The following is a 12,497-nucleotide window of genomic DNA, read 5'->3' as shown; positions in this document are numbered from 1 at the left end:
ACAATTATGGAATCAATGGTGTCCAAAAGTGAAAATAACTTTTGCGCTGAAAAATATAAGTATGCGTAGCAACAGATGAAAAGGAAATAGTTTCCCCGAAAAAATATCTTCTTGTCCCCTCCCTAAGAATATCTAATAGTCGATGCCTTACTGAGGTATAGAAAAGGGGTCACATACGGAATCTCTAGTTCGACATTACTAATTACTGATTATTTTTGATGTTCACGAAATACAAGAACGTGCGGTTCCTAAATTTAGCATACCTTTTTTTCAAGGACTTAAATGAATGGACTTCGTCATGTAGGACTGTGTGAATTTTTTTCGTTTTGATTATATATGAAATATTTGTCAATGGACGTTTAAACAAATTAATAAAGCTGTGTTCACCGTTAATAGCTTATTTTTAAAAATGTGCAAGTGCTTTACAGACTCGAAACCGATATAATTCTTCAAAACAAATTATGAGGATTGTCAATGACGCTGTATGTTAAAATATAATCATAAGAATGAAAAGAAATTACTTACAACAGTTTTTAATGCAGGCTGTAAGTGTGGGGTTCTCTACAAAAGAATATTTATACACATTTACATATGTTTTAAGGTTCTTGAACGATACATATAAGGTGGACAACCGAAAGTACATATGCAAAAAAAAAAAAAAATATAAATCATTTTTAGCTGTTTAAAATACAGTTTACAGATTATTAGCATAGTTTCATCATGTTACAAAAAACATTCATCTGACACGTCTCGTATTCTTTTTTTTTGTAGACCCCCTCTTTTTTTTTTAGACACAATTGTTTTCTTCGCACAGAGCGCGACCAGATTTATTTTAGTTTTTCGACGCGATCTATCAGATTATTTAAAAAAAATGTTTTACACTATATTGTATAAGGAATGGGGGGATTTGCATTCAGAATAAATTTTTGGGTAGTCTGCTCAACTAGAATATTTTTTTCATCAAATTGAGGATTACAGTCTCATTTAAGAAAAAAAACCATACCCACCCCTTTGGAAGTTAAATTTTCGTCCCTTTTTTACATTACGAAGCTAGCGGGCAAATACAAAGTCCTGTTGAGTAAATGTATATAGAAAAGTATTACGAATTTGTTGGTTTTCATTCAAGATGTTGAAAATTCAAAGTATCGGCGACCATGACTGACAAGTCCGAAAAACTATATACATCACACAACACATCTCTGTCAAAAGCTAATTGGCAAATATGAAACATCCAACAGAGATATTATTTTAAGTATTCTTTGCACAATAGCACTAGTACATGTATGCGCTTTCTTGTATGCATAATTACCTCTGTCTCCTTGCTTGATGCAGTTCTCATAAAAGTTTCCGTCTACAATTAAACACGTGAGATTAATATTTTGTTTATTTTACAGCTGATGATGATGAGGATTTGTCAAGTTTTATCAAGGAGTATTCCCTTGAAATGACATCGTCCTTTTAACACGTTAGTCGAAATAAGTCGAAATCAACATTGACGGTAGAAATATGTTAAATTACGATGGCATATATAGGCCTATGTTAAAATTTACCTTTTTTGTAAATAGTAATTGTTCTTTTTATCAGTGAGATATTTCGGTACGATATGCATGTAAGGATATTAATAGAAAATTAAAGAAAAGAGCAGTAGTTGTTAAAACTTTCTTTGTGCTGAACGTTTATACAAAAAAAAAAAAAAAATAATTGACGTGTGTATTTTTTTTTATTCAAGGGAAACAATATCGAATCTCCATAAAATGTTCATTCATGTCCAGTGAAGGATGTTTGATCTGATATTGATTCGAAATCAATGCTATAGCAATTATGCATTATACATATAAATGTAACTTAAGAAAGAAGTTAGACCTCGGTTTAGGGAGATAACTCTTTCAACCAATAACGCGTTTGTAAAAGTCAAGTTTCATCAAAGATTTATAATCCCTTACCTGAAACAGATTGAAAATAATCTATGTAACCTTGCAGTTAAGGAAAATGTTTGACACCAACGTACTGATGATTTTAAGAGTTATTTCCCTTATCCCAGGTCTACCGCCTTAATTAACAACAAATAAGACATACCTTTACATTTCTGAATACATTCTGCTCTGCCCTTTACCTTTCCTCCTTTACCAGTAATTCCTGGTAGAAGATAATATACTTTTTTAAATGTGGATATGTATACATCAGTAGTTAAAATTAAAGATTGTTTGATTGAATCAAGATCATAGTGTATTTTACACGAAAAACCCGATAAAGCATGTTAAAACCATACATCATAACAAACAATAAAGAAATATGAAAGCTTCTTTAAAAAGTGCTATTCAATACCAAAAACACAAACAGTGACATAATTTCACCAATTATACAGTATTAAAAAAAGATAAAACAATTTCCGAAATTTTGCTAAAATAGACCAAAGTTCAAACAGTCCTAGTCTCCTTTAATAGTCAAATATAGCTGTTATATGTTTTACAAATTATTAAATGATTTGAAAAATACTACCACCAGTACTTTTACACAATAATTAACACTTTAAACAAAAAGTGGACCGTCCTGCTAAATGCTAAATTGATAGTTTGAACTAACCTTTTCCTGTAGCGGAGTCACAGAATGCTCCACATGGATCTGCAAGACTGACAGTTTCTGTAAAAAAAAATTCAACATATTTCTTAAATTTCACAAATAATGTGTTTTAGTTCTATTTTTATCATCTTTAGAATATTAGGTAAACCGAAGAACAATTAATGTATCACGTACAACTATGGAAATTTTTATTTCACTAAGAGGGTGATTTTTCTTTAATTCTCAAATTTCACATACTATTAGTAAACGGAAATACAATAAATACAACATGAACAAATATGGAAAGTTTTTCAGGTCAATGTTTCTTACCTTGAACGAAGATAACAGCAACAACAAAAAGAAGGGTAAATACTGCGAAAATAGTCCGACCCATTCTAAAGACGTTATTTAAAGTTACTGATAGAAATGCTGAATACACAAACTGTTACCTCTCAATGTGTGACAGATTCAAACATGAACATGTTGGAGTCTGATGAAGGAAAAGAGGGTCCATATGATAAACACATCAATAGCGAATACACTTTAATTTTTGTTTCTTAAAAGAGGGACAAAAGATACCTAAGGGACAGTCAAACTCATAAATCTAAAATAAACTGACAACGCCATGGCTAAAAATAAAAAAAGACAAACAGACAAACAACAGTACACATGACACAACATAGAAAACTAAAGAATAAACAACACGAACCCCACCACTTAAGCTACAATGTAGGGAAAGTAATTAAAAAATGGAAGATGAAGTTAAATCAGCGAATATTACAGTATACTTATACTATTATTGTCGTTCTAGCGAGTACACTTTAATTTTTGTTTCTTAAGCTAGAAAAAGTAATTAAAAAATGGAAGATGAAGTTAAATCAGCACTTATACTATTATTGTCGTTCTTTTTTTTATAGATCGAAACAGCTAAACTGCCATTTCATCAAAATGTATATGAATTATACTATTGGGCACTAGTAGAACCTGGACTGCTGACCTTCAGAACACTAGAATAAATCCACGTTTTCGTAGGATTCGTGGTGTTTTTCTTCTGTTCATGTTTGTTGCCATGGTGTTACTTTTCTTTCTATGACCAACGCGGTTTCAGTTTTATAAATCATACATGTATGTTTACAATTAGAACATGATGAGCTTTTTAAGTGGAAGGCGCTTCTGATTTATCTGACTCAACCCGATCTATAAATTGTTGTTTCAGTATTTATTTACACGACCGGTCTTCCCTCATAGATGTATGTGCCAGGCTCAAATCAAAGTCAACTAACAACATTATATGTCAGAATGATAATTTGTATTAATGTAGAAAAGATAAGGAATGCGTGGTCATCAATTAAATCGAAATCACTCCTTTGCAGCATCAATACTGAAGACATTTAGATGTAACATATTGCAGCATCTGATTATCCCATATGCTTTATACAATCATTTATCTATTGTTTTAATCGACATTGATTTTTATTTACATTGTAAGATGTTTAAGAAGTTATCTTTTGATTTTTGTATATACTATACTCGGCATTCTTTTGGTAAAGCAATAGGGCACCGATAAATCTCGATTTTGAAAGTTTCCGCTGGTCACGATTTTAATAGCTATAAAGCAGAATTTTTAAGACAGCCATGAAAAATAGTATTATTAAAAAAATAATCAAATGGTACGGTAAGGCCAGGTTTTGCCATCATATATTGTTTGGGTCGGAAATATGTGCCAGTCGACGTCACACTTTACATAAAAAAAAAAATGCAACCACCTAAATTCAATTATATTTTCAAACTGTTTTTACTTGAGACTTACACGTCTTGCATTAAATGCAAAACTGTATAAACCATTAAAATAGACAATTTTACTATTTATATTTGACCTACTCCCATCCTTATTAAAAAAATAATGGAAGTTCATGGATTACTCGTTGTTCCTCAATCTCTATCAAAGTTTATTGTACAACATTGATAACGATTGAGAAATAGATTGGAATCATTCGTCACAACTCGGTCGATTCCGTACCCTCATCTAGATAGAAGGAGAGTAGCGGATTCTACCGAATATTGCCGAATGAGATTGAATAACCATATTTTGACAATGTCGAAGATTTTTTTTGCTTTTACAAAATGTGTATAAATAATGTCAGTACCAAAGCGTGATTGATACTACCCTGATTGATACTACCCTCTACACAGGCACTTGTCTCAGAAAAAAAATCTGAGACAAGTGCCTGTGACCCTCTACTCTGGGACTTGAACTTACCACCAGTGTTCTTTAAACAATTGATAAGTAGATTAGCGTTTAGGTCCACTTTCAGCACTTTTGTGCTATTTTTACGCAGTCATTTTTTATTGATGGAGAAAGCCGGAGTGTACGAGGAGAGTATTACAAGAATCCTTTTAAGGGAATGCAGCAATTTGAGACAGATTTCTTGTTCTATACAGTGTACTATATTGCTAAAAACTATTCAGCAAGTGTCAAGATTAAGAACAGCAATAAGAGCTTATCTGCTTCCACATCAAATCATGTCTGATCTCAGAATATTTTTACGAGTATGGTATCATTGGTAAGAATACAACTCAATAAAACATGGTAAAAGACTGTCAATCTCTCTGTTTCTTAAAAAAACTTGTTAAATTACGTGTTTTGCACTAGCAAAAGGATCCATACGAAGATGTGGTAAAGGAGTAGGTCCGGTAAGGGCCAATTTTGGCCTTAAATTTCAGGTTCATCTAACGAAAGATTTTGGACACTTTTTAAACACTTGAGTGTCTATTTCAATTGATTCATTTCGTTTAAGTGAAAGATTTTGACTGAGTTAGTCATTAAAAAAGCTCCGATTCAAGCTTAACTATGAAAAATCTATAAAATATGCCAAAAAACGTCACTTTTCAGATGGTTTTTGTCAAAAATGAATATGGCCGCATCCGTGTTCATCCCCAACCTTTACATATGTTATGTATTATCATTAAGTACAACTTTCATTTCAATATTATAAATGAACACGAACGCGGCCACTTTCATTTAAGACGGAAACCGTCTAAAATTTATCTAAAATGCTAAAATTGAGAAGATTTCAGTAATTTAGCATGACTTAATGATGCTAGTATCCGATATATGTGCATCGTATTGTCAAAAACAGTCCATATTTATGTAGCAGAAGCATTCTTCTTTCCAGTAAATAGCTAAAAGATTACATTTTCACAATTTTGTAAAACTGCTATATTTTGGGGCCAAAAAGGTGTCTTACTGAAGCATCACTGAAGAGACATGTATTGTCGAAATGCGCATCTGGTGCAAGAAAATTGGTACCGTTAATTTTATTACTACCACTGGGTCGATGCCTCTGCTGGTGGACTATTAGTCCCCGAGGGTATCACCAGCCCAGTAGCCAGTACTTCGGTACTGGCATGAAAATACGGATTTTTTTGTGTTATTAAAATTTGCTGTTACAAAATGATAGAAATTATTATAAATTAAGGAATGTATCTCCCTCATGCAAAGCTCTGATTCCTTTCACGGATTTGGCTATACTTTTTGGACCTTTTGGATTATAGCTCTTCATCTTTTATATAAGCTTTGTATTTCAAATATTTTGGCCACGAGCATCACTGAAGAGACATGTATTGTCGAAATGCGCATCTGGTGCAAGAAAATTGGTACCGTTAATTTTGTTACTGAACCTACTCCTTTGTCAATGAAACAACTCTTCATCAGAACAAATGACGTAAAAAGTAGAAACTTTCAATATGTTACTGGACGGCTTCACCAATGAAAAAAAGCCATAACACATACCAAGCTATATGCCTGACATATTGTATAAAGCGGAACTTTGACCGTACCAAAATTCTCCCTTATCTTTCAATGGCAATGTCCCATTTTCCAGGTTAATCAAGATTTGTCAATTGTTATTTTTTTTCTTATCCTGAATATGTATGCAAGATTTGACATTTGATAGAGTATTTGCGTATTTCATTACACTTATATTTGTCTATAACAAACAAAAAAAAAAACACCATATCAATATCACAATGTGTAAGCTATGTGTTTTAATGATTTGTCTGGATTTAGCGCTATAATCTTCCCTTCAAATATACTTTTCATGGAATAAAACCTTACAGCATTTTAGGATTTTTACTCTCGGATGGGAGCATATATTAAGTTGATGGACACATGCTTTGTACTGAGCCGAACACTTTCCATCTTACATTTTCACCGGCTTGTAACTGAAGTAACGCACACATTTCCGTCCCTCTCCAGTAATATGCCGTGCATTTACATAAGGAACGGGGCATAGTTTGTTCTAAAGTTTGCAAAATATTATTTTTCTCTATATTCCATCTATTGCTTTGTCTTTTAGACTTGTATATTTTTTTTCATACAAACATATTTTATTTGTCATGACTTATAACAAAAAGGATCAGAAACAAGTTATCACAACTTAGATAGCCTTCTCCTAAATATGATAATTAATAAGTATTATAATATATAAATATAAAGACATGTAACAACATTAGATCATAACAAAATTGTACAAAATTTATAGAAAAAAAAAATAATCATAATTTCCAAAGTAAATAAACAATATGCAAGATATATTGGGTTATTTCCTTTTTTGTCTTTATAATACATTGTATATATATCTTAGAAAAAAATCAACCATTTTATGGAATGGTTGAATGAAAACCTGAGATGTCAAAACTGTAAATATTTGTTGTAATATGCTATTGATATATTTGAAATCGTTATTCTATGTACACAAAACATGAATTCCGATATTTTTATTAAATCATTATTTCTTTAAGAACCCACAGCTAATTCAACCAACTTATGCATAGTAAACAATTTGAATTTTAAAGATTTCATTCGGTTATCCTTTTAACCAAATAAAAATAACTAGTTTAAAAACATTTTTTGTGCACAATTATCGGACCCTCCTCATCATATTCCTCTTTAGTGATGCACATTTGTTGAAAAGTTGGTAAAGAAGCAAGGATAGAACCGCCAACCCATGCTGAATTTTTAATATCTGGTGGAGTTTGTACTGTTATTTTTCTAATGAGCGGTGCAAGGTTAGTAATCTCACTTTGCATACGTTCAGTTATCCCTGGAGTTCGTGATGTCTCGCCACATAAAACAATATTTCCATACAGATCTTTACGAAGATCCTCACCACTGTTTAAAATACTATAGTTTAACGTTTCATGCAGTCCCGGAGACTCTTTTCCAGCAATAGATGGTTGAAACAGAGATTCCACACATTGAATTCGTTCATTGCCGATACTTAAAACATTTCCATCTGGAAGTTCAAATTTCTTTTCTAATGAGGATACTTCATTTGAAAACTTTTCCATTTCTTTTTTAAAATCGGATGCAACGTAGCATATATTTTCCTTGATATAACGAACGATTTCCCTGTCTGCTACGGAAGAGAAATCGAAACTGTAACCTTTATCAATGAGAGATTGCTGTAAGCAATCCATAATGTCTCCGATTTCATTACAGAATGGCGAAGTGCATAACCTTCATAAGTAGGTAAAGAATACGAAATATTTTCACCAATATCCAATGCCACACCAGTAATACAACCAGAAGAATAAAGGGAAAGAACTCCTTTTGCTTTAGCATACATGGCAGGGAAATTAAAAGTTTCGAATATCATCATTGTCATTTTTTCTCTGTTTAATTTAGGATTTAACTGAGCCTCGGTTAGTAAAATAGGATGTTCTTCCGTTACAATACCAAGTTCGTTATTGAATGTGTGGTGTAATATATGTTCCATATCATCCCAGTTTGTGATATAACCAAATTGAGTTGGATATTTTACTGAAAGGAGTCCTTGTTTTCTGCTCGCTTCATTGCCAACGTAAACGGAATTAGGATCCATTCCAGCTGCTACGCCCTATAATAAAACAAATAATGCTTTACGTTGATAGTACACTATACTAAAAATTAGGTAACAGAAAGGTAAATGGGAATTTTACAGATTTATATATGAAATATTGAATGCAATTTAAGCATGTGGAATTGCATCTGAATATTGTATGAAAAATATTAATCTCAATTTCCCTCATCTAGCATTCTAGTGTTGGAAAAAAGGAAATATCCATAATCATGGAAATCTGGTAAGTCATACATATCAACATTAAAAGAGAGAAAGAACGAGTTTCGGGCTGCGTGTCATCAATTGATGTATTATATTTATCAAAACAATTATTTGATAACAGCCAGTTGTTTTTCACAGAAATATTAATGTATTTATACCTTTAAAATTAGTTGCTCTTAGTAACATAACATCATGAGCATACATAGTTGGTCCTTACCCTCTTATAACATGTATAACATGTAAAAAGCTAGTGTTGATGAAGTTCTCATTAAATCATACAATGAGAAGACTTGGGGAAAGGATCCTCTATTTTCCTTTTCCTTATTATACATGTTATATGTTTATTCTTTTTTTGTTCAATGACATATTCTTTATCATTTTAATTTATTTTCACAGATTTAATGCACTCTTCCTCTTATTTATACGATATTTCAATAGCAGTATATTTTTGTTATGCTGTCCATCTATTTTATTGTACAAATGCCTTAGGCGTTTGCTCATGATCTATATAATCAAAACATTGAAATACTTATCAAAATTAGTAATTACGATGGGCGGCCGATACTATAAAGGACGGCTAATTAAGTCAAATGAAATATATATACTTGTAAGACTTGTTGAAGCCTAAAACAATATCAGGTATTTTCCCGGAAATCCAATATATAATGTCAAAGAATCCATTATACAAACCACTTGTTTCGGTTTGCCCACCATAGCAGGAAACACACATTTTGGGTTGTCTTCTCCTGCGAAACCAGCTTTACAGAACCATGATCCGTTGTCTACAACTACAGTTGCCATACTGCCGGTTTAAACTTTATAAGAATAGTTAATAAAGTAAATAAAACAAATTTGTTTATATAGTTTCCGGTATAAATCATCCAAACGTGTCGGAAATAAACATTGTCTTTATATGGGCACCTGTTCGGGACATATATTATCTATATCAAACAAAATATAACTGATTAGGTTAACATGATTTAAAATCTTAGAATATTAATATATATATAATTTTATTTACGCTACAAGTTTATACTTCATTTGCACCAAACAACTAATTTACAAATACATTTTTGCGTCATCTTTCAGGAAACATTTATAACGTCATTTCATTTTAAGTTTCATCTCAAATACAATATCGTGTAAGAAATTTTGTAGCGCACGACTAATAATAATAAGTAATGTTTTACATAGTTCAATGTCAAATAATCAGCAGATAAATGTTGTGTATATCCTGGGACTATTATAGTCCCAGGTAAATCCTATTATTTCTACAGGAGCAAAAATACTACAATCTGATTGGTTAATTACCCCGGTGTAAATAACACCCCACCCTTGTTCACCCGGGGATAAATAAAATTTTGCCAAATTTAAAAAAAAATGAAATTTTGCCAAAATTAAGGAAAAATTATATATAATAATAAAATGTCAAAAAAAAAAAAAAAATATTGAAAAATAAATAAATTTGAGGACAAAAATTAAAAAAAAAAAAATTGAAAAAATATTTTTACCCCTAAAAATTCAAAAGAATACAATTTTTTTCAGAATTTTCCCGAAAATAAAGAAAAAAAGTATTTGACAATAAACAACAATATCGACTTTGAAAAAAATATACACTGGAAATTTTTCATTACCTTTTTTCAATTTGACATCCTGGTTTAAAAATGAGTATTTAAAGGAATTGTTCATAAGAAATAAATTCTTTATCTTGGTGTAATCAGGGGTGTACAGAATTTTACACCGTTGTTGAAAATTCATACACCCATTCGGCTGCGCCTCAGGGTGTATGAATTTCAACAACGGTGTAAAATTCTGTACACCCCTGATTACACCAAAAATTCTTATTTGTAATTCTTATTGTATCAATCTCTTCTATTTGCATGGCGGTGCGTGTAACCCTTTGTGAACAAAGGCTGCGCCTCAGGGTGTATGAATTTCAACAACGGTGTAAAATTCTGTACACCCCTGATTACACCATGATAACCAATAATATTCATAACTTGAAAGAGCTTATCCTGCTCGATCATTAGCCGCATACTTCAACCTCCACGTGTTCACAAAGGGTTACACGCACCGCCATGCAAATAGAAGAGATTGATACAATAAGAATTACAAATAAGAATTTTTTTTTAGCTATAGTGTTGACAGTTTATTTTCGATATAAGAGTTAAACTTTGAAAGTCCCCTTGTATCTTTCGCCCTTTTTTAGTTGCTCCATCCAGTAGTTCGTAATTACACATCTCAAAAGGGTAACACCGAGCGATTTAAATTTGTATCAATCTAAAATTGAGTTGACAAATGTATTTAACATTTTTTTTAACTGGCCCCTGAGCAGATTAATAACCGCTTCCTGATTTACCACTGGTTGTCGTTTTGCCAATCATACCATCCATGAAAATAAATGTTTTATTGATGTGCTTTATCTTGAAACTCTTATAGCTGAATAGCAATAAAAAAACTGGATAGACATTCACACCGTCTTGAATTGTTTCATTTACTTCTAATGGGTAGAGAATAAACTCACCATAGATACCTGGACTGAAATTTTGAATTAGCACCAGAGGCGCATTTCGTCTACAAATGACTCATTAGTGACACTCGAATAAAAAAGTTAGACCACTGCAGATAAATAAACTCATCATAGATACCAGGATTCAAATTTCATATATACGCATGACGCGCGTTTCGTCTACAAAAGACTCATCAGTGACGCTCGAGTAAAAAAATGTTAAAAAGGCCAAATAAAGTACAAAGTTGAAGAGCATTGAGTAACAAACATTCCTAACAGTTTTGCCAAATACAACTAATGTAATCTATTCCTGAGGTAGAAAAGCCTTAGTATTTAACAGTTAATTTATTATTATGAACATATCAATGATAACTCAGGTCAACACAGAAGTGACGACTACAGGGCTGGTGATACCCTCGGGGAAATAAATCTCCACCAGCAGTGACATCGACCCAGTGGTTATAAACGATTAGTTCCCGATTAGAGGGTAATATCAATCGTAAGTAATGCAGTAAGCAGTAATGACATTCTGTGAAGTAATAAGATGTTGTATGCCATTGAACAACCCTCCACCAATGCCAAATAAGACGTTAGCAGTAGAATTCATTGGTCACCGTACGGCCTGCAATATTGAACAAAACTCATATGGTAAAGGGAACTATATATACAAAATTCAAGTTCAAATATTTTATTGCCAATTAAAGTCGCCTGTAATGACGGTCAGGATTCTCAAGTTAAATTAGGTATTAATGATTACAAGGTTTTAAATGATTTGGTTGCACTAAAATTTATAATCAAAATGGAAAGAAAGATAAATTAAACAATAATGTATATTTATATAGATATTATATGTTTTCCTGTGGCTGTCATAAGCGCATTATTATAAATACATTTTTAAATATATATATATATATATATATACATATTTATACAGGAAAAATGTATATTCATAACAGTAAAATTAATAAATTTGCTGAGTTTCTAATATTTTTTTTTTAATAATATTTAGATTATAACTTAAAACACATTTGATTAAGTATGTGACTATATATCTGGATTGGACATTAACCAAATCAATTGTAATTCATAGATATAGGAAGATGTGGTGTGAGTGCCAATGAGACAACTCTCCATCTAAATAACAATTTAAAAAAAAGTTAAACCATTATAGGTCAATGTACGGCCTTCAACACGGAGCCTTGGCTCACACCGAATAACAAGCTACAAAGGGACCCAAAATTATTAGTGTAAAACCATTCAATATGAATTTGAAAATTTTGGTAACGTTTAAAGTTTTATTTGAAACAATGGAAACTCGCTCATTT

Source organism: Mytilus galloprovincialis, chromosome 1, assembly GCF_965363235.1.
Source record: "Mytilus galloprovincialis chromosome 1, xbMytGall1.hap1.1, whole genome shotgun sequence".
Taxonomy (NCBI): Eukaryota; Metazoa; Mollusca; class Bivalvia; order Mytilida; family Mytilidae; genus Mytilus; species Mytilus galloprovincialis.
This window is presented reverse-complemented; position numbering follows the sequence as displayed.